This window comes from Dermacentor variabilis, chromosome 4 (assembly GCF_050947875.1).
Source record: "Dermacentor variabilis isolate Ectoservices chromosome 4, ASM5094787v1, whole genome shotgun sequence".
Classification (NCBI taxonomy): Eukaryota; Metazoa; Arthropoda; class Arachnida; order Ixodida; family Ixodidae; genus Dermacentor; species Dermacentor variabilis.
In genome coordinates, this window is record NC_134571.1 from 45,574,550 (window position 1) to 45,598,871 (window position 24,322).

The window sequence follows — 24,322 nt, forward strand, 5'->3', positions numbered from 1 at the left end:
GAACTAAGCGGCGAGAACACAGCGCTCACAAATCTCTCAGCACGCACCGCACCCTGCTCGTTTCGCAGATCGCTTTCAGGATATGGGCCCGCGCATTACTCTTCAACGCGAAGTGGCGGAAACACAGCGCGCGAAGCTAACAGCCGTCAGCAAGCACTCTCAGTCTGCATTGCAGATTGCGTTCACGATATGGTCCGCGCGGCGCGATATGGTTCTTCAACTCGGATGGATGAGGCTCTAAAGAGCGACACCAGCACATAATGATCATCAGTGCACCTGGCGCCACCACCTGCAGTAGTTTGCTTGCCTCATCAATTCACCTTGCGCCGCCATCCACAGTAGTTCGTGTTGCCGCAGCGCTGTCGTTTATAATGGTCGTATTAAGTTTCATAACATTGATAATTACTCCTGGCTGCGTGGATATGAGCGAGTAGTACAATGCTTACCCATACTTAGACAACTCCCAGAGCAGTTTCTGAGTGAAATTTTTTCTTATGTATCCTTTTTCTATGTGTCTTGTTTCTTTACCCCAATTCTGAGTTGTGCTAACTAAACAAAACGTTATTTTAGGACATTAGACAGTTTTAGAATACGTGCGTTAAACGCAAACCCCTTCGCAGGACGTTACGGTGAGCGTCCTTTCAAGTCTTTTAGTTTACCGTATAGAAACTCAAACGTAAAGACGACGTTATAAAGCAGGGCGCCGTCTGGTGCCTCCTTCTAAACGTATCCAAGCCAAGACGATCCATTAGCAATCATCCTGCTGTTGCTATGTGGACGCGTCTTGTCAGGCCTACGGGCCCCAGAATCGCCGAACGATCTCAGAAAATGGACGTGCTGTGCGCTCATAACTAACCTTTCAGGTGAGTTTAGAGAAAGCGAAAGGTCATTACAATAGTTACTAGCGATCAACGTTAATGAGAGCATAGCCATCACGAGAATTCACGCTGAAGCGGGAGCCATGGGTGCCGCCATGTTCGACAACGCTATTTCTTAGCGTTCGTAAAAATTACGAAGGTTAAACTCGCCAGACAACATACGTTATCATATTGCACGTAAACCGCAGAAACCCAATAACGTTCCGAGCATGCGCATTGAACACGACGCTATTTCTTTACGTTCGTAATGCGTTTACGTACCGTTGCAAACGCTATTCTAAAACTGTCTATTTGGTAAGCTTCCTACGTAATAGGTAAAATGCGCTTTTAAATCTATACGGATGCTGCCATTCTCCCAGACGGCGGAAGGACATCATTCCTGAGTACTACGCATAATTTTATCAGCGGCCACCAGCGCTATTTATCTACGGAAGCCAGCGCTCTAGTAATGGAACTTCAAGCCATCCACGACGCTGTGCAAGATGCGACATCTAAGCTGCCTACCAACAAGCAACTAGATATCTTAACTGATTTTTTAGCGGCTATTCAGGAACTCAAGAAGGTTGATAAGGCGATGGAAATCTGCGAGACAATACACACAATGAATAGTAAAACAGCTACTTGCGTCAAGGTACACTGGATTCAAGGCCATTCAGCGAACCCTCACAACATTGCTGCTGACCAGCAGGCACACTGCCCTCCCAATCCTGATCCTCCACCTATTCCCCTCCCAGCCCAACCCCGTAACTCGCTCCGAGCCCATAAAAATTTTCTCCGGCAGGACACACGCGCTCTTATCCCACCGTGTGTCTGCTCCCTCCCCCTTCACCTTACAAGGGCGGAGAAAGTTGTGCTTAGGAGGCTTCGGGCCGGGGTGGCCCTTACACCGGCTGTTATCTCAAGGTGGAACTGGTCGCATTTACCACTGGGTGCTACGTGTCCATACTGCTCCGTTCCTGTGGTGGAAGCAGATGCATACCACCTAATATGGACACGTACGGGTTTACAATCGGAACGCTCGCGTCTCCTACTGCAAGCCGACCTCCGCTACAGTGTGACAACCAGCTATGACCCTGGATACATGACAACAGATTCCACAAAACATTGCTTCAATTCATACACAACACAGGCCTCACAGCACACATATAATACACATATACGCACCAAGAATTATGCGTTAAGGGCAAGTCTTTATCGCAATTAAAAAGAAGAATAAGTAACTTTCTACGGATTACACACTTTAAACATTTGGCCTACGTCACCGATACACCTCTAATATTGTCTCTGTTCTCTCCAAATACAAATTTGCTACGACCTTTTGTTCTTTCAGGGGAGCAAAAAAATTTCATTAGCGTTTAATATAACGCCGGTAAACAAGCCGGAAACGAATGTCCCCCGATTTTCTTTTGAGCCCGAATTAACCCACACTTTTCAAAATTTGCCTGCACATCACTCTTATCATGTCCCACATATCCTCTATCTATGATCTCGGTGAGCGATTTATAATAGTTGTTTCCTGACACCGTGAAACAGGCATATAACGTTTTCGAGTGCTTCCAATTGCGCAAACATCTCCGCTGTAAAGTGCGCATTACGTTGAACGCTGGGAAAATTAAAGTTTGACGCTCAACGTTTCCAAACTGCGCAGTGGGTTGTGAGGGATGCCGTAATGGGCGGCTCCGGATGAATGCTGACCACCTGGGGTTCCTTAACGTACGTGCATCTAAAGTAGCTTTTCATGAACTCAATCAGGAAAACACGTAGGTTCTTGAAGAGCGAGGAGAAGGAGAAAGGCAACGCTTCTGGAAGACGGCCACTGTGCTGAGTCGAAGAAGCGAGGCTGTCAGGCTGCTGGCCAAGGCTTCGAGACTTCAGCGACGACCCGGCCTCCATCTAACTCCATACTGTGTTTATCGCTGGTCCTCAACATAAGACTAAAGCAAGAACTTCAGTGTCCGCTGGTGCAACACCCTGGCCGTGTTGCGGATAATCCTCAAGAAGCAAGCAGCGACTCACCCTCACGTGACCGACGCCCTTCTTCTTAGATTAAGGGCGAAAGCCTTAGATCTCTGTTTCAAGGTTGCGTTGTGAGGTACAGAAAATCGGAGCGCTCATGCCACTGCACGCGCGTTCGTCGTTGCCTTCTTCCACATCGGTTATTGCACATAAATGTCAATAATCATGCCAAAGAAAGGCGCAGGTAATTATTATCGGTTTAATTAAGGCACTCGAACCCTCGACCTTTGGTGTTATTTAGGGTGACGTTGATTATTGCACACTTAATTAAGGTAGCTTTAATTAAGGCACTCGAACCCACGACGTATGATGTTAATTAGAACGAAGTTGATTAAGACACATGCAATTAGTGTAGCTTTAATTAAGGCACTCCAACCCATGGCCTTTAGTGAGACAAAACAAGTAATAAGAAGTAACAACGCAATCGAATAAAAACGTCAATTTAGTGGATGTCTCTTGAGCGCGCATGTTTTCGCCTTCACGCTCTTTGGCGTATGCTAAAGCAATTGTCAATTTTTTTATAATTGTTTATTCGTGCCAAAATATTTATAGCTGTATGAAAATTTCCCCACTGTGGATTCGTCTCAGTGGTGGCGAGAATAATTCGAATAAACATGCACTGTAAATGTAGTCTTGGGCAAACACCACCGCGTCGACCAAGGCAAAAAAAAAAAATCATAACATTGCCATTGGGGATGTGTTGCACTGTAACGACGAAAAAGATCCTTTGCATTTCTCTGATATTCAGCGGAATCGAACCTGCGTAACAAGGGTTCCTCAAGGGCAACTACTTAACGCATTAACAGGACGCGCCACAATTTCACTGGGCGTACGTCACACTTCAATGAACGCATTTCACGTCAACGCTCTAGCGAGCTGCACCATGAATTCACTGGGTGTATGCCGCTCTTCAATAAACCTGTCGACAACTTGGGTCGTCACTGATTATGTGCCCCTGAGTGCGAGGCAACCGAGGAAAATATTCTCAGCTTTCGACGGCACCGGCGCGTCTCGCTTCTCGACTCAGAGGAGGCCACACGAGGATTTTTTTCGGCAGTCCGCTAATGGAGCAGTGTGTACAGAGAGAAGCGCGCGAGAGGGGCCCGGTTGCCGCATGACGCGTTTCGCAGCGATCGCCACGCACCGAGGCGCCATGGATTTCGGAGGCCACGCGCAGGCTTCGCGGCGGCGGCTCTAGATGGCGCCGAGTGTTCTTAGAGAAGCGCGAAAGAGTAATCCCACTGCAGTACACGCCTCATACATAACTAGTTTCCGACACTGTCAATACGTTGTGTCGCTGTATTAATTCAATGCTAAACGCATTACCGTCGACACTCATCGTGATTCTCTCGCAATATTATTATCTTTTTTTTTTGCCTCAGAGTACCTGCACGTGCTTAGCCTCTCATCACACCTCTTGCAATCATCACAAGACTGGTCGTGTGGCGAATGCAGCCAACCGGACATTATTCTGGTTAACCTCCCTGCCTTCTGCATTTTTCTTTCCCTTCCCTTCTCGCGCCCTGGCTTTTGGGAGGTGGTGGGACTTACAATAGGCACGTTAAAGTGTGGCCCCTGTTGGGCGGTATCACATGCACTTTCGTGTTGAGAATGAGCGTGGGCTCAATTGTAAGATGGTCGAGTTCATCGAGAGAAAGGCAGTCCACGGCTGGCTCCTAGCCGTGTGGGCTTTCGCGGTACGCGGATCTCGCGTAGGTGAGGGGCCAACACAACACCCTGTCGTTCATTTTTCTTTATATATAGCATGGCTTTTCCCAAAATCGACCTTCTGAGCGTTTTCGCATTTCTCCGTTGAAATGCGCCCACCACAGCCGGCATCAAACCTACTACCTCGAGATCAGCGGTGCGGCACCATAGCCACTGAGATTTCGCGGCGGATAACGCGAGGAACTGGATCTCATGTTGTTACAACGTCAAAATAGACCCTTCGATGAACAACACTTCATAAAAATTCCGTCATCCTCGATGTTTTCGTGGAAGATGATAATGCGCTTTCAATAATTATTCTTTGCGAGAGCAACTGACGTTCATCTTATACCTACAAATGAGGATGGCGCTGACTTATTCACTTTTGCGCAACTGTGTTGTAACATATACGTCATAGTTCTCGAGCATCGCTACGCAGACACCGTCGCCTAATAATTATCAACCTTTCAGTATTTACATACAGCAAATGTGTAAAATATACGTAAAGATATATGTATAATATACGCAAAAAACATATGCACGAGAACCGTAAAAGTTCGATGTTCTCGTGCGCCTAAATCTACTGGTAGAGGCCGGCCTACGGCGACGTGCCGTCGGAGCCACGCATAATAAAATGTTACCTCGTGTATGCCTTACTCGCATAAAGAAAGAACTTCCTTGAGCGGTTCATTTTAGGCAGTAATCCGCAATTTTCTTTTGTCCCGTCGCGTTTTATTGTCTCCCGTGGTAGAGATGAGATAGATACCGTTTTAATGTTTCGGTGGCCAAACCTGACGGCGTTGTGGGCATCAAATTTTAATCAAGAATCCGCCAACAACGCAGCCTGCAACGCAGCCCCGACGCCGCCGTATATATGAACACATGTGGGTGTTGGTTAACGGCTTTAGTCTCTACGGAATTATCCTATGAATTAAAGGAATGCTATATAAATATCATCAATGCAACAAATATTTCCCTTCAAGCGCATCGCTCCTTTAATAAAGCGAACAGATTTCTAGAACGGCTATGCTATTCGCTTAAATTGGCAACTGTATCGTCGATAGTTTCTGCATAATGTTTTTTTTTGTTCCTTCTCTCTCAAGAACATTAGTTCTGCTGTCGCAGCTACCTGCAGACAAGCAGACGGTCTGCTAGGGGCTTGGTGAGGTTTCCTATACGATGTAATCTGTCAAATGAAGTTATAATGCACAATATCAGCAAGTTTAGTGGTAATTCAGCGGTACTTCAGTGGGGTACGTAGTAACACTGCCCTAACTAAGGTTACCTGTCTGAAATTGAGCCTGCCGGTTCGCACTGATTACTTTTCTGAAACCTATCGCATAATGCAGAGGTGAACGTCCGCATTATGTCGCAAGGTTTTCCTGTCAGTATATGCGAGTGCCACGTAGACAAACCGTGAACTAAACTGGAAAAAACAAAAAAGACAGCAGATTATAGCGATCCTTCCGGTTGTGAAATCGCTTACTGCGGCGGGAACATGCTCTCATGCACAGCGGCTACTGACATTTCTTCAAGCGCAAATCCTCCTTCGTCCGGTTAACTATGGCTTGCTGCGTCTTCCGAAATACATGCAGAGACGCCAAATCTCAGGCTCTGAACAACCCACAAAACGCCCGCGCAAACTTCGAAGTGCCAGGGCTGCGTGTCAGCGCAAGTAACTCTAAATTTACACATAGATTGAAAACTCAGGCAAGAAAATGCAAGTGTCCAATAAAGATATCCAGTCCGGTGGTAGACTTCGAACTGCATGCACACAGCCAACCGGGTGCTGCGCGGCGTTTCAGTTATGCCTGCCACAGGGCCACTGCGCCAGAGACTGCAAAGCACAAGCTGCGTGTGGTGGGTCACACGAATTGCGTATGGCGCGGTACACTTCTATTGAACGTAATAATTAGTTTCCCCTGCGCTTTCCCTGGCTTCATTGTCTAATAACTACATTATTAGAGGGGCTTTGTTCTTGTTCTTCGTTTTTGTTCCAGTGTAATAAAAAGGAAAGAAAAGTCTACGTGATGGTGCTGTGCTTAGCGCATCCGGCATCCAGTTGTACCTTACCGCGGGATCCCTGTGGTGGTTATATAATGATGATGATGATGATGATGATGATGATGATGATGATCCTGTTTATTAGCATCCCCTTTGAAGTGTGATTGGGAAAAATGGCCACTTAGCCTGCTTAATTTAATACGGTCTTACTACATGTATCGCCATCTAGCCTTCTGCCTATCTAATCTCGATCTTTCGTATTTAAAGCTCCTCTCACTATATTGTGTCATTACCTAAGCATGCAATGACTCCAGTTCTATCAATCTCTTTCCTGCTTTTTTTTCACCAATACTCTTATCGTCCCTTACTTATCTCGACTACTGACCAGTGAATCCTCCCACATTCTTTGAATGCCAAGGTTTCTGGAAGGTGCCCACATCCTACGGATCTCGCTGGGTGGATATCTTGGCATTCCATTACGACGTGCCGGGTCGTCTTCGTTTTCATTTTTTTTAGCATACACATGCCTCATCCTGTGTCGCATATTTGCTCCGGTATGTTTTGTCCTCGGGTATCCAGCTCGGGCCTCAGATAGCAGTCATTCCCCTTTGCGTTATCATACAGACTTTCCTTCCTGTCTTCTTTTTTGCCATGTTTGTAAACTTCCACGGTATTTTTTTCCCTCATTTGCGTCCAACTTACCGTCTCTGTTTCACTCGCTTTCTTCTTTTATCTATACAGACGACGAGTACAGGATAACTACGCGACGATGGCGTAACCGAAAGGAAGTACTAAGCAGGCCCAGTTTCAAGCTTTTAAATTACTATTGCAGTAGAAAAAGAAAGATAAGCCAGACCAAAGAGCTATTCCATGTTAATCAGCTTTCAAACTTTCATTACCAGCTCACAGCGATTAAACAGCAATCGATTTTTTTTTACTTCTAAACGCTGAAGCTGCGCTTCTAGCGCTTACGCTCCCCAAGGCTAAAACACAGAACGGAAGCAGACGATGTTTCATTTATACTTACAAGCATTCCAAAATGAGCTCGTGCACAAGGCCTTTCCTTTCTTTATTTCTCTCACCCCCCCCCCCCTAACGCCCCTTAGCTGATAGGTTCCCTAAACACTGCGGCGGTTGCACGACGCCGCCAGCGCACGTGACCTGCTTTCCGACATCTGTGGCTGCCTTGAATGCTCTGTCGGCGGCAACCTTCATACTGCCGTTGCTGCCACCCAGGAATGAGGCGAAAAAACACTGACGACCACCAAAAGAGTATCCTTTCGGGTTCTCTGTCTTCCGCCGTCTTTTGTTACCAGGTCCGCGGTCGGGATGCTTCGCGAGTTCGATGAAGCAGCAAGGATACAGCAGCGCGGCAAACAGCACACGCCCAGCACGGGGAGAGGCGAATGACGTGCGCCGCGGGGGTTATTGGCTCCGAGAGAAAGCTGCAGGCGGTGCGCCGAAGTCGGGCGAAGCGTCGGTGAATTCTTTCTCGTCGCGAAGGGAGAGGCGGCGAAGAAGGCAGGCAACGAGGCCCAGCGAGGACGAGGCTCTCGGATATCGTTCAAGCGAACAGAAGAGCCTTTCCGTATATACTCGGGGCCGGGCGAATGACGCGGAAGCACCCAGCGAGAAAAACAAACGCCGCCGTCCCTATTAAAAGCGGGTTGGGAGCTCCGTCGATGTGCAGTGGCGTCTGTAAATCCGTGCAGTACGTCGGGGAGTCAAAGCGTCATCTAAGTTGTCAGATGTCAGCGCAGGCTAATTGTGAACAACAAATGTTTACATCGGCGTGATTCACAATTTGACTTCGACATTGGTTATTTTACTTTTATGTTGGAATGTCCTGCTGAATAATATGTTTCCAGTGCGCTGTACAAAGTGCGCGTTTTTATCAACAACATTTAAGGACAGGTTGGTGCCTACACGTAGCGCTGGTTACTTTTCTTCCGGGACATGATAGTTGTGCTCGAAACAGAGCTTATTACGCAATCAAAAAAATAAAGATTACAGAAAAAAATACATTGATATTTATAAAGGTCACGTGTGCTTAACCCCTTTAGGCACAAGTTAATTCTGTCCATCGAAAATTAGGGTTTAACCACAATTATTTCATTCTGAGAATCGGGAAAAGCTAACAGCTGCATAACAAATTGAGAAGTTTAATTTTCTTCTTTTTTTTCAGTTATATGGCAAATGCGGACTCCATGCGAGAAGTCTTGACAGGAATGTAAGATATGATAAAAATCAACTACTTCACGTCTTACACACGCGGAAAGAACCCCACCCATTCATTTGAAACTGATGTCTGATGCCAAAAATTGTCATAAACAATGAAAGAAGTGAACTCGCTACACGACGACACACTGGCATCGTGAGCAAACATGCCGCATACTGGCTTCCAAGTCGTTTCACAAAAGCACTCTAGAAATAACTTTCAAACTGGCATCACATTTCCGACGAGAAGTGCTTCAATATGCATGCGGCTCATTTTGAACATAAATATTTTCGTCAGTGCTATTTCCTATAATATACTATGCTGACGTGCACAATTGTGCACAAAGTGCCTGAAAGGGTAAACCTGCGGCGATCTTCATTGGGGCAAAAGCTTTATCTCTTCGTATAATACTTATACTTTCTCATTCAGCAATTTAATACTGTAGTATGATCGGTCGGTGCAGGTTAAGAAATTTTCTGATCTCTCCGAAATAAACATACGAACCAGAAAAAAGACAGTCTATCAATTCGTTGGACTCACCGAATGGTATATAGAAGCCCAATTCGTCTGCAGCCTAGAACGCGGAAGCAGACGATATCTTAAACATGCAAGGACGCGAGGTTAAGCGGTTAAAGCGAGCGGAAGGGTTACAGATGTCGCAGCAGATGAATGCAGAGATAAAAAAATCGCTAAGTCTGTTGATTTTCCTGGCAGCCGCGGCTATCCCACTCTTAAAACATTCCGTAAGTTCCACGTCAGAAGAATCGTCGTAACATTTGCTCCGTGATCCAAAGGTTAGCAGCGTTGGGAAGTCTAAAGTTTGCCCTCTATAAATGTATATTAAGACGCTTCATGAAGCGTTTAAATGCACCCTAACGAACTACTCCGTCGCCCTATCAACTTTTCATTTTGTCAATGAGGAGTCAAATGAATACATTTTATAGAATACGGCAGATGAAAAGTGTGGGACAAAATAGTTGCAAAACTTGCTTTATAAGCTTATGTAAAGTGCGCCGACCTTAAAAATTGTCTGTGTGCGGTCTACAAACCTTAGAGGTGAACAGATATGCACTTTCCAATGAGTAAAATTCTAAAGGCGTCATTTTAGAAATGATTTTAGGCGCAAAAAATGAGACACTGACAGGCGCAAACTCGCAACTGATCTTTTTTTTTTATTTTCCCTGATGCTTCACTTGTATACCCTCAGGCATGCGAACAGGAACATACACAGGTAGAGGTCACAAGAGATAGAAACCAAACCTAATCATATCCTATTAGTCGGGAAACTAAAGTCATTGTGAACTCGGTGAACTCTAAACTCGGTGAAGCATCGGGGAAAATAAAAAAATCAGTTGCGAGTGTGCGCCTGTCTGTGTCTTTTATTCTGTTGTCCGTGTCTTATTTTTCGCGCCTAAAACCATTTCTAAATGCCATGTACCAACTAGCCTGGCAGCAGACGTTACTAAACTAAATGCGTCAGCCAAACATGCACCGATTTTACGGAGCTACTCACAGCTACGAAAGGTATGCGAACAGGTGACTCGTCAGCTTCTGTAAACGATGACACAACAAATAAGATACAATTTTCGCCGTCAAAAATCTCTTTATGTTTTATAAAACAATAACTATAGCTCATAAAGTCCAGCGTTCAAAACAAGCAGCTGGACAAGGGAACGCCGCAGTAGAAATCTCCTAATTCATTATGACGACGTAGGGTTAGTTAAAGTGCATAGGATTCACTACCCGAGCGTTCTGTCGCCATTAAAAGCCGGCCGGCAACTTCGATCCCGTGACTAGGCAGCAATACACTGTGTTATTTTTTGCATTCCGTGTCCATTAAACGCCGGTCGGCAAATGAAGCCACGACATCGCGCCCTGCAACAGCTGAACACCATAGGCGCTGCTCTATTATACCGGGGCCTATGTGAGCACTGCCGTCAACGCGGCCACCGATATACGACCTGCGAGATCCTGAGCTAGATATACCGGGCGCGCCGCGGCGGGTGGATGTCTCGGAGGCTGTGTCTGCTCAGATCACGCAGTTTCCAGAGCCTCCGCAGCGCTGTACAGTTTTCGAGAAGCGCCGCGTATACGCTATTGGCAAACGGCGTCGTCGCCTGTCTGCGAGACTTGACGGGACGGATAACGAAAGCAGCGCGTCGCATCCATAACAAAGACTCGACGTCGGGAATGTCCGCGTCGTCGCGGAGTCCCCAGAGACACCCCCGAGTCTCCTCCAGAGTGAACGCTATCCTTCCTGTTGTTCTGTTTCGCTAGTTTCCACAGTCCTGTCAGCTGGTGCAATGGAAACGGGGGAAAAAGCAAGAGGCTGAAAAAATAATAGAGGGCGGCCTTTATGCTCGACGTCACTCGTGAATGGGTTTGTTTTCTTAGACCCAAGTCGAAGGGATTTCTATCTTTAGAAGCCGGACGTTTGCCGAAAAACGAAAGACAGCCGACGACGCACCTTGACGCGCGGATCTCGTTGACATGCATTCTCGCTCCGTTTGCGTAAACTTATTCTTTTTTTTTTAAGCTGATAAACAAGAAGCTCGAATCGTGAGCGATAGGACAGACGACTTGCAAATAAAGAGAAAAAAAAAGGATTTCTATACGACATCGGCGCACCCCTATATCCATGTGTCTTCTTTTTTGTTTATTTTTTAAGTCTGTCATTTTATTAAACTTGGCGTTAAAATTATGGGCTGCCGAAACCACTTTCTGATTATGAGGCACGCCGTAGTGGAGGACTCCGCAAATTTTGACCACCTGGGTTTCTTTAACGTGCACCTAAATCTAAGTACACGGGTGTTTTCGCCCCCATCGATATACGGCCGCCGTGGCTGGGATTCTATCGCCACCTCGTGCTTAGCAGCCGAAGACAACCTGATATCAGGAATGGGCATATTTCACTTTGTTTATTAATGCACCGATATATACACTTAGGCGCTGTGCTTCGGATGATAAAAAAACAAGTAAATAAAAGAAAAGCTGTTTTTTTTTCTTCTTTTAACCGAATCAATTTTGCGCACACTGAAAGAACAAACCTAGTACCGTTAATTTGTTCTACTCGTATCACAGCTTCTCGCATATATTACTGTAATTATGAGTGTTCTCACGCTCCCACTTGAGTACGCTTACTCTGATTGGAGCAAAAGAAATGAACTTCGTCCACCGAAGAGTAATAGTACTTAAATTGGGAATTGAATTAAAAATGGCGCAAACGAGAGCATCGAACCGTTTGTTCAAGTGCCAAAGAAAAGAAAGGAAGGATGTCAACTCATCCTTATTTCCATCTGCTTTTTTAATCTTGTATTTCATTACACATAATATACAAAGTAGCAATATTTTAATTATATTACGACGCCAAATGAGTTGACAAGTGTGACACGTCCCTGGCAACCAAAAGAGAAGCAGCTGTGACCTGGTTCAGTACTGCTTGTCTTTGGCGATATCGATACAAAAAAGCCTAGGACAGGCTTAGTAGATGTAGGACATGTTAAACCATTGGTTGAGCCAAAGGAACATATATTTTAGCTCATAAATAATGCTCGGAATAACACTAAATTTGGATCTCCAGCGTTGCTTCGCGGATCCCCTTCGATCCCTAACTTGTCTTCACTACATAGCGTTCGGGGATACAGAAAAGGACGCAGTACAGGACAATTCTGCGGGAAGAAAGCGATCACCGGAACGGTTTCGCGAGCCTCACGAGGGCCTCGACGCTCTGGAAACGAAAGTGAGAACTGTTGCTAACGAAAGAGCGAAGGTTGTAAATAACGGAGTGGTTCGGGTTTATTTGCCAGCAGTAAAACATTTTGCTCACCTCAACTAGCACCCACCCCATTAGGAATAATTGAACGACTAATATATTCGATGTTTATTCGCCGCGGTAGCCCAGTGGCTTTGGCATTGTGCTGTATAGCTCGAGGTCGAGGGTTCAATTCAGTGGCTACGTCGGCCGTATTTCGGTGGGGGCGGAATGCAAAGAACACTGGAGTGCCGCGCACTGGTGCGCACGTTAAAGAGCCCCTGGTGTTAAACAATTTACCCGGAGTCTCCCACTACGCCCTGTTTCATAATCGGATCGTAACTTTGGCATGTGAAACCCTAGAATTTAATCTTTTTTTTTTCTTTTTTCTGTCTTCGATGTTTGATGACAACGTGTGATGGTGTGAGATTCTTACACTGAAGGGAATGGAAATTTATCTACATTTCAGCAAGCGTCGGTGAGTGACGAACGATATGCAAATAGCAATTTAGTTATGCGTCCATCGGTTCTGCGTGTTCCGTGAGCGTGCACAGAGTCGCCATCTTTTTCTTTCAGAAGTAGTGCAAAAGTGTCATTTGCGAACAGTAATACAGTGATGGAAAGAAAAAACAGTTCGACATAGTATTCGTGTTGTGACGTTTTACATACGCCTTCCTCGGGTGCTGCAGGCATCCTCGCCAGCTGCGAAAACAATAAACGAGGCGTGGGAAGACGCTGTCTTCCGTCGGCAGGAGTAAACCTGGCTTTGATGATTTTTTTTCTTTTTTTGTTTGTCATCTCGAGAAGCATGAGCGTTCGAAAGCACCCGGAGAATGACATCAAATAAAAGTTAAGAACTCGGAAAATAAAAGCAACGGATAATGTGCGAGCACATTCGCTCGTTCGTGTGTTAATTTTTGTAAGAGTGCGTGTGTGTAGAAATGCAGACCGAACACATTGTGACAAGCGCTTGTGGAATTCTAGTGTGCGTTATTCGTACGAGGGATCCCTCAGGAATAACGCACCTCGGGCTGCGTTCAGTGGTGCCAGCAATGTATGATTTGCTGCGAAACTAGGCGCAGCTGCTCCATATCTCGGCAGCATCTGCGCCCGCTATCTCGTCATTTTGTCTAAGCATCAACAGGGTATGCGACGCAAGTGGGCCATAGCATTCGAGCGACAGCAGCTAATAAACTTCCAAACATCCACAGCTTCGGTAAGAAACACGAAACCATGCTTGCAGAAGCGTCTTCTCTGATCACTCTCAGTAGTGGCGCCATGTTGCCATTAGATGCTATACTTGTATGGCCCCCTCTCGCTTGGCTTCGCTGACTGCCCGTGGTTGAATCTCCTGTCCGTTCCGCGAAGCTCTCTCGGTGTTCTGTCCTAACTCAGACGAAATGAGTGCGGAAAGCTGGTTTATCCCGCCATAGCATCCTGCTGATAAGTTTCAGTACAGTAGGTCCTCTATCGGGCAGGGAGGTAGTGAGCCTGAATGAATACAAATGATGAAGCCGACCCTGGGATCGCGCATTTCTGGCGCAATCAACCAATTAGCGCACCCCCTCCGCTTTGGTAAATTCGACGAGCACGCATGGGCCATCGGTGTGTCCTTGACATAGCAAGGTCTATTGCGGTGTGTACATTCGGAGGAGGCTACGCTTGTCGAAAGAACACCGCATTTCGTTCATTCATTCGTTCGTTCACTCGTTTCCTTTTTTTTTTTCATCCTTTTTTTCCTTACTTTGGTTCCTCGAAAGAAGATTGCGCGAGCATACGGCGAAGCCGCGTCCAAGAGTGGTATGGACAACGACAACTAAACCGTGCAAAGCCCGTGTGTCACCGCGAACGCTTATCTGAAACTGCTCTGGAAAGCGCACGAAGCAATTGCGTAAGACTGAGAGCGAGGCGCTATAGCGCTTCGCCATCACGGGAACGCTTGGCGAGCATCTCCAATTCGATTGTCTGCTTGGACCGCGGGGCAACGAAAAGCCGGGTCGAACTGATTGCTTCGGGAAATGCACTCGACGTCTCAAAGACGTAAAGCCTCGTGTCCATTTCTCCTTATCGTTTCCTGCGCGCACGGAAGAAGAATGCTGCCTAGTTCAATCTTTCTCTGTTCGCGCGAACGTTGCAAATCTCCCAGGGTGTAGACTTACTAAGATGATCCCAAGTTCTTGCTAAAGAAGAAAAAAAAAGAAACCTCGCGAATCATTTAAATAAAAGAGAAGCTGGTGTGGACGCTTTTGTGTAATTCTTGTCTCTGGGCTTAAAACTAAAGAAAGAAAAAATGAAGAGGGGATAGTATGACGATCACTCGCACGCGTTCTCAGACCACCGGGTGGGGTCTGGCTCACACAAAGCAGGTCTGGGTGACTGAAGCATTAGCAACGAGCTCCTCCTCTTCTCGCTGTTACCTAAAAGGACCAACAGCCAATTTTCAATCATTCCCCCTTTCCTGGGAGCCTACTATGTGAGTTATCTATACGCGCAACAGTTCATTCGAAAAACGTCTGAAAATATTTCTACAACGTTACTTTCTGATCTGCCAAGCCTCTTCTGCTTACCGTGTATGGTCGCTGCCAGCAGTGATTTTTCGATGACCAAAATCCGAGCAGCTGATGCTTCGCGCGCCAGCAAAACGAGTTTCTTTCTCTTTTTTTCTTTTTTTTTGCCGGTCAGAGCATTCGCGCGAGATGTCTAAGCGATAGCTGAAGGATTTCCACTTGTCAGTCGCCTAAGAAACCCAATTATGCAAATCCCACAAACTCTGCCAATCAATGTTATGCAAAGCATTTTGGAAGTGGCTGGCCATCTAGCCTCGTTTGGGCAGTGTGTTACCACATGGCGCAAATACATTCATATATGGCGATCTGTTGTGTGGGTGTGTGAGTGATGCGAGCGTGTGTCTAAAGACAACGGCAAGGCGACGGCACAACTACGGCACGATGGCCATTGTTTGGCGACGACAACGGTGACAATGACACAACGACTGATTTATAGTATTCCGGCGATGAAACATTACAACCTCATCCGTTACGGTCTTGGCCAATGCAGAAGGTAGTGCGCACCGGGTGAATTGGCGGTGCAATGTCACAATCCCGAAGGTGGTGCAATATCACATAGCGTCTTAAAACGCTCGCTTCCAGACAGAAATGCAGGAGGAGGAGGAGGAGGAGGAGGAAACCTTAAATAAATTTAAGAAGAGCTGGCTGGTGGGCGGAATCTCTAGACCAGGACTCTGTTGGTTCTACCCGCCGTTTTCCCCCTTTCTCTCACCCGTAGCTCACTATTGGAGCTAGAGGAGTTAGCAAGTTCACCCTGCCAGAGCTCGTTGGTTGGAGTGTGTGTGGGATCCAGAGAAGGTGATGTGTTGTCGCACAAAAGAACACAGTTGTTGCTACGCGACGTGATGCACTGGCCAACCGTTTTAAATCCCTAGCTTGCACGTGATTAGTGTGGTAAGGTAGTTCGCTCACGCCGTGCATGCTTGATGGATCGGGCATCGAGCTGTAGGCCCTGATTCTAATCCCACCATCAGACGCGCAATCTTTTTTGTCGAGCGACAGCGTGCGTGAGACCCGTCCATTGAACTACATGGAAATCGAAGGCGACCTGAAGCCGTCACGCATAGAAGGCACAACGCTGCTAGACGCGCCATTTGGTGTATGTCATTTGGTGTACGTATGATGTCACGGCGAAACACCAACTCGCGGCACAACCGGCGGTGGCGCGCAGGCTACCCCGACAACGACGCAAAAAACTGGGGGAAGTTTTAAAGAATGCTTGGCATTAAATATGTGCAGCAGAGAAACACCAGGTGGCGCCACCAACACTCAGATCAGGAAAGAAACAATTTATGATAACTCAAAGGGAAGCCCACTACTTTTCGAAGCGAAATCAGGATACCTTAGAACACGCACTTATAAGGCGAGATATAAGAAGGAAGAGGCATGTGCTTGCTGCGGCAAAGCTAGGGAAATGATGGAGCATGTTTTATTAGAATGTGAAGATATCTGCCCAGCGGTCGATTTAGGAATCGCTGGCCTCCTTGAAGCCCTTGGGTTCAGCGAGAGCAGGGGGAAAGTAAGCATGTCCGTACTAGAGATTAGTAAGAGGTGATGGGAAGATTGATGGAAGGAAAGTAGAGAAACGACAAACAACGGATGCGTACAAAAACAAAGTTCACAATAGGGGTTCAGAAATTTTGATTATGGGAATTCATCGAGCGTTTATCTTTTCTTTCTTTTTTTTCTTTTTTAACGTAGGTAGGACATTAGGCAATAAAATAACAAGACCTTGGTGGCACAACCCACCACTCCGTTCCAAAGTGGACGCTCATAACATCTATCTATAACAGCCATCCATTCATCCATCCATCCATCTATCCTTATGGAAAACGAAAGTGTTCACCCAACGAGACCAGTAGGCAACGTACACGTTCCGGAATCGCTTTGATTTAAAATGGATGGAAGCACCAAGCAGTCAACAGTCAAGATAAGCAAGAGACGTTTAGAGTATTGGTACAAAAGAAAGAAAGGTCAGGGAAGAAATTTAAATGACAGGATCCATTACAGGCATAGGTAGCGGTACAAGGTATACATAGACGCTTTAAGGAAGAGAAAAGGAGCATGGAGATGTATACAAAATGCTAGAATGAAAGGCTTGTATAGCATATCCGATTAACTCAAACAGGCTACGTGACTGATGCCAATAAATCATCATCATCATCATCATCATCATCATCATCATCATCATCATCCTTCGAGGAGCGAGGGAGAACTGACGACAGTCCGTAGCATATATATATATATATAATGCAAACGCATTACGAAGAATTATGCATACAGTGCAAAATAAAGCACATCACGACATACATCTAAGAAAAAATCTCAGTACATTCCACCAAAGAAAGCAGACAATATCGGTGCAAGTTTCACTTGGGGTTGCACAAAGTGAGATTATAAATAGATTCAGATTCGATCGTCATTGAAAGAGACTTCATTAGGCCACTGTTTATTAAAAAAGTCGGGAAATTCTGTTACAGCGTGTCCTTGTTTGTCTGGCACGACCAGGAACCTGATCAGCGGATAAAAGATGCCAATTCATCTTGTTCCAGCAGCTCCGCAGTGCCTCTCGCTGCCGCTCGTAGTCTGGGTTCTCGGTCAGTAGATGCCCCACACACGCACTCAAATTTTTCAGTGGGTGGAGGCAGCGAACTGACTCTTCTTCATTCTATGCGGGAAGTAGGGCCCACTCCAGGCTATAGCCCAGGCAATATGTAGATTCGGTCCTCAATTTCATAGAATCAGCCAGACTGCTGTCAACCTACGATGCAAGTCGGTAGTGGTGTCTCATGCATCCTTTCGAATGCATTTTGTGTCTATTGGTAGCTCAGTCGAGAATGTGGCTCTGCAGAAAATAGAACGCTCAGCAATTACGCTGCCACCACTAAATCATCAACAGCCACTTTTAATGGGTTACCATTCTTAGGGTACTTCATACACTCTCCGGGTCTATGTATCTATGTAAATGTATATATGTATGTTTGTATGTAACCGTTTTCCCGCCTACCTGGATCACGGGCAGTCAGTAGTAGAATGGGTAGAGCATCAGGCAGCTGCACCGAATTAACAAGGCTCGAAACCAACCATCGGACCAAGTTGGGTCACTGAGTATGTGGCGATATGTACATACGTGCCGGTCTTCAGCGAACCTTTTTCACGCCGACTTGGAGCACCGGATGTGTTGCACTTGGTCTGTGCTAGTCTCCAATGAACCTCTTTGATGACAAATTGGGTTTCTGGGTATGTGCCAGTAGGCGTGCGCCGCTCGTTAATGAATGTATTGGCGCCAACTTGAATAGGTATAGTGTCACTGAGAATGTGGTCGCTCTCAAATGACAAAAAAAAAACATTCCTTAAACTTATCCGATGCTAAGCGGAAACGAACCCACGTCACAAAGGGTTCTCAAGCACAACAACCTCACGCATTAGTACGCTGCGCCGCAAATGCACTGGGTACGTCCCGCTTTTCAATTAAGTACTTTCAGGCCAACGCTTTAGCGATCCGGGCCATGTATGCACTGCGTTCGTGCCGCTCTTCAAAGAACATCTCGCCAACTTCGGTCACTCAGTATGTGTCACTGGGTGTGCGGCAAGCGAGAGAACAATTCTCAGCCTTCGCATACACCGGCGTGCCAGGCTTCTCGTCTTGGAGGGCACGCGCAGACTTCAACCGGCAATGAAGCGGCCCACCTAAGTGCTCGAGCTTTCACGAACCGAGCACAGGCTAGACTATGGGACGGTTCAGACGCCAATAATCTCCCGCCAGCATTCACCTACAAAGACAGATTACTTACATACCACGACATTCGCGGGCATTACCGCCTAGGTCGCCTAACACTCCCTCCTTTAATGATTCGGTTGTCACGCATACACGAGGTACTATGGCGTAAACTACAGACTCGCACTTTTCTATCTCCTGCCTTACGTCACAAAATTCACCCGGGATATATATACCCTACTTCAGCCTGCAAGTTTTGTCCTGCTAGCAGAGCGGACCTTAACCACATTATGGGGAAATGCAAGAACCACTCCCCTCCCCCTAACCTTTGTAGAGTTTTAAGTAGTAGGGAGCTGTGGGAGGCTGCCATGCGCAGCTACAACCCCGAACTTCAGGAAGCCATCCTGAGGTGGGCTGAGGTGATAGAGGAGGCCTACCGCGAATAGGATAACCTCCCTCGCCTTCTTCCCGCAGCCCCTTTCCCTTTAAGATGGGATAAATAAAGTTCTCTCTCTCTCTCTTTCGACAGTGCTCTTAGATTGCGCACTGTGTCCAGAAAGAAGCGCGAGAGAGTACCTCGGCTGCCTCATGACGCGCTTCTCAGCGTTCGCACGCACTGACGCGCCATGTATCTCGGAGGACACATGCAGGCTTCGCGGAGGCGGCGCTAGATGGCACCGAGTGTTCTTAGGGAAGCACGAAAGAGAAGTCCCGCTGCAGTACACCCCTCACACATAACTTGTTTCGACGATGGCAATACGCTGTGTTGCTATATTGATTCGTTGCTACATCATCTGACATTGGTGTGTGGATTCCATCTGCGAGTGTTACCATCTCTGCCACTCTCAGTCCCCTCACTTGAACTACAGCCACTGAACTAGCTGCACTGCAGGCCTTTTTGATTTCAGTAATCCACCAGACAGCTGAGTCTTGGGTCATGTTCATTGACTCAAGAGCCGCTCTGCAGTCCTGCAATTCGCCACGCATGCAGAAACAACTCGTAATGGACATCAGACGCCTATGCAATAAAGCCTGCGGACTGCATCACAGCATTGTGTTGCAGTCGTTACCAGCCCACTGCGGAATACAAGGCAACGTCCATGCTGGCTATGCTGCCAAAGTTGGACACGACATTTCGAGAGAAATGGTCCAGATACCTTTCTCGAGAAAAGACGCGGCGACACTGGCACACGCTTGGCCTCTCCTGCAGTCCCTCTATAGACAGACGCCAGCTACCAGTACAGACCCCTATACAAAATATATCCATTGTGTGGCTTTTACATACCGCGAGACCTCAATTGAGCCAAGCCTTCTACGCATAAGACTAAACGTGGCCTATACACAAACTACTTCAGATGTATAATTCAACTCACGGGCTCGCCAATTTGTTGTGAACCTAACGTCCCTGAAGACCTGCAACACGTTCTACGCGTCAGAGAGAGGGAGAGTCTTTGAAGGCGGCACTGCCTCTCCAACGGGACTCGAGCTTGGCACTACGGCACATTCTCAGCCCATGGCAAAGCAACATCTGTGTGTTACGCGCCACGGAAGCGCTGCTGACATTCTTGCGGTCCACGAGCCATAACGAAACGTGTAAATAATCATGCAGTGTACATACATATGTGTGTATGTGTGACTGTATGTGCTGTTAAGTGCTTACCACTGTATTTCATAATCATCACCCGGCACCTGCAGTAGCATGTCAAGCGAACAGCCAGGCTAACATCTCCAGCATATCGTTAAAGCTTGTTTCTCTCTCTCCGATTCATTGCTAACGCATTACCATCGACAGTCATCGTGAGATGGATTCTGCTGATATTCCTTTGGTCCACTTCAGTACGAAAGCCGCTCGCAGCGATCTCCAATTACCCCTGTCATGCGCCACCTGACCCCGTCTTATGCCCGCAAATTTCCTGATTTCGTCACATCAACTATTTCTCTGCTGTCCTCTACTGCACTTCTAACTCTTGGTACCCATTCTGTAACAATAACAGACAGTTAAATAAGGCTGTATTAAAAAAAAAGCGACTACGAAGAAGTAGGGTAAATTGAAACGGTGCAGACCGTGTGAAATAAGAGCAAAGATGAAATATGCGTGCTTCATAAGGTCCCGCTCACTGTGCCGTGTCGACGGAAGTAACGTCCAACAATGGAGAACGCAAAACAGCGCATACTGCTAAGGTGTTCTACAGAGAGCCTAGTATCCATCGTTCCTGCGTCTCGGGTGAGATGAGCGGTGATCTTATGGGATCACGTAAGAAACCGACCAAGACAGGTTTGGCTATCATCAGTAGAAGACTATAATATAACTCACAATCATCATAAGCCAACAGACAATGCCATCAAGGAAAACACAGGAAAAGTTATTTGTTGCTTTAATTGAAGTGTATAAATTCAATATAATTGAAAGCTGATGAAAACACAACCGACGGAAGGTGGGATGCGAACCCACGTCTACGCATTACGTGCGCGATGCTCTTACGGATTGAGCTACCGCGACGCCGCATCCCCTTCCAACGTTTTTGGCACTTGTATATGTGTACTAGATTTAACCTTGGCTAGTTCCACCACTCACGGTTATGGCTGTAAATTTAGAACATTTCACAGAAAAAAACAGTACTCGTGCCACCAGGGCGTTATCGACCGCCAGGAGCGTGTTGTCTAATCACAAGACCCAATTCACAAAAAAAAAAATCTATGCACACGGACATCTAAAGTACTTCGCGCTCACTATAGACAATTTCGGTTGGCTTTTATGCTCAGCATACTCTTCACAAAAGGCGGACGAAATATAAGGGCGTAAGTTCATACAATTACTTTGAAAATTTGCAGACTTCGCATTCTTAATCAGTTTTTAAGCTTTGTAGTTACCGTTAAGAGTATTTCTATACAAAAGGCGTATGCAAGAGGGGAAACAACCTGGGTAGACATGCCTGTTGCCGTCTAACAAACGTCAATATAGTGCCCAAGTATGTGTTGACAGAAGCAAGAGACGTACCACCAGTAGGATGTGTTGCTGGGCGAGCTGGTTCAAGTCTATGGGATACATATTAGCGCGACGTGGAAACAAAGACTTCGTAGGAGGGGAGCAAGAAATAAGAGAGCCACCGCTATGCTTCACCTGTTTGTTCGCAGGGCAAAGTCACAAGAATACAACACCTGGACGTGCATGCAGCAGTCAGGTTAAAAAAAAAAAGTCACAGAATTGTGTCAAACAGTGAAGATACATTAGCGATACGTCTGTTTATCTCTTCAAAAACGATTTCCGACTGTGCTAATATATATCCCCTAGATATGCCATGGTTGAGATTAGACGCCATGCTTGAGACGTCGTCAAGACAGTCGTCATAAATGCTCTACAAAGGCACTCGTCGGCCCACCACGTAGGAATAGAAGTGCGCATTCGGCTCGCAATTTATTGACACCAACCCTAGCGTCCACGTCGCTGCTCGGTTCAGCGAGACAATGATACCGACAGCACGTGTTCCCACAGGGCCTTTCGCTCCAAAATGTATCTCCCCATTTCGGGGTGTATTTTTCTCCAGTGCACCTGACTCTCAATGAACCTCCCGTGGAGCACTCTAAAGAAAAAAAAAAGATTTTTTTTTCACTTTCCCAAGCCAACCGAGAATCAAGCGGACATCGGTTCCACGTGGCATCAGCACAAACACTTTCTTTTCTTTTTCTTTTTTCAACGTCAACGACTTGCGCTACTTTGTTGTGCCGGAGGCTATTATTCTGAGCATTCGTGAGAAAAGCGGCATCGAATGCGGTATGTGTAGCTTCCTGCACAAAGCCTCACCTCTTACGCCGTTCACGAGAGGCGATGATTCTGCGCACGTGCTGTCAAAACTCCCCTGCTCCATTTTGTTTTTCTTCTTTTTTTCGCTGCTTGGCCTTTTTACTTGGGCTTCAACAATGGCCAAAAGGTCATTTCTGGCAGCGTGCAACTGTCGTCTTGCTTTCCAAACATCCAATTCTATTCAGAATGATAAGAATTGGATCATGCTTGTTTTTCTTGTCTTGTCACTTCTTGTCAGGTCACTGTCGCGAATTACTGAGCTCTGGTGATTTGATTATGTTCAGTTAGGTCTAATAATTTTATCTTTCCCATCCAACAAAACCTAGCAGCCGGTGTTTTACGAGCTGTTTTCACAAAAGTAATGATCAGTCGTTTCATGCGGACGGCCCTCTAGAGTTCTTCTTGAACACTTCTCAAACAACAGGTCGCGAATCGGTGTGCAGAAATAACAAAAGGTACCGCAAGAGTCTTGAGTCAATTTGTCAAAGCCTGATGTTATTCTATCACAAGCATATATTGGCTGATTGGTCAGGGTCTCGGTAGTTTTTATGTGATTATCATGGCACGAGAGCGTCAATCGTAAGCTGTTCGTTCATGCTGAAGATGAACATTGTTTTTACATGACCGTTGTGAGGCGGCTCGTTTTTTTTTTTTTTTTCCTAAGAGCCAATAGCGACGTATACTAGTAACATACCACATGTTTACGAACATCCACGCATGTGCCGAATGCAAATGATAATCGCCTCGTTAGCTTTGTGCACGAAAGTAATTAATTTTCACATACTAAAAAGCTTGACAACCGTATGTGCCTGCTCTTCTACCTCCGCACTTAACCGGATGTACTACCGGGTATGGCTATCGCTTATCATTTAATAAACATTTCTTTCTCTTTCTCTTTTATTCGTGAACGAATATATTTCTTTCGATAGACGAACACACAGCCTTCCAGAAGTACGTTCTTCTGTACACGCCGTATAAATTTAGGGAGAAAGGGAGCGGGGGAATTTCGGTAACATATACTAAAGCACGTCACTTCTCGCTGTTCTCCTGCAAGTGGAACGCCGAACCAGAGTCCTTTGAAACGTATCAAATGATTCTGGTCGAAATAACACCCCCACCCCAAGAAAAAGAAAAAAAATATTACTTTCACGCCTCCCACGATTTTTCAGCCTCCAATCGGCACGTTTTTTACGAACTCTGCGCGTGTGCGCGTGCGCACGTGTGTGTGTGTAGCTCTACCTTATATTTGGTAAACTTGTTACGTACCTCCATTTCAATGTTTTTTTTTACAGCATAGTTCTAGATTTCAGCGCAGTTTCAACATTTTTTTCTTCCCCCGTAGAGGTAGGTTTTTACCGCAAGCCAACAAAGCTCCTATTGAGACCTTTGTTATAGCTCGACCGCCACGCTGTTCATGACCACGCGTGGCAGTTGACAAAGGTAAGCAAGAAACTGCCGCAGAACAATTGTCCTCATAATCGTCGCTTTTCGTTTTCGTTATGTCGCTCTCTCAATACGGAAAGGTCAGCGTTCACAAGGAGCTGGCGATGCGCTCGAAGTCATAAATGCTACGTACGTTCCGCTAATTGCCTTTCTGAGCCCCAGACGTCGCACATCGAGAACAAAAGAATACGAAACTGCGGAGTCCGCTGAACACGCGG

At 46.3% G+C, this 24,322-nt stretch overlaps 1 protein-coding gene across 2 annotated transcripts in view; it reads right to left on the bottom strand.

Annotated features, from left to right (window-relative positions):
• LOC142579044 (fatty acid hydroxylase domain-containing protein 2-like) overlaps positions 1 to 24,322 on the bottom strand; it is a 101,369-nt gene that overhangs the window by 28,356 nt on the left and 48,691 nt on the right. The gene's annotated exons all lie outside the window — the stretch shown is intronic.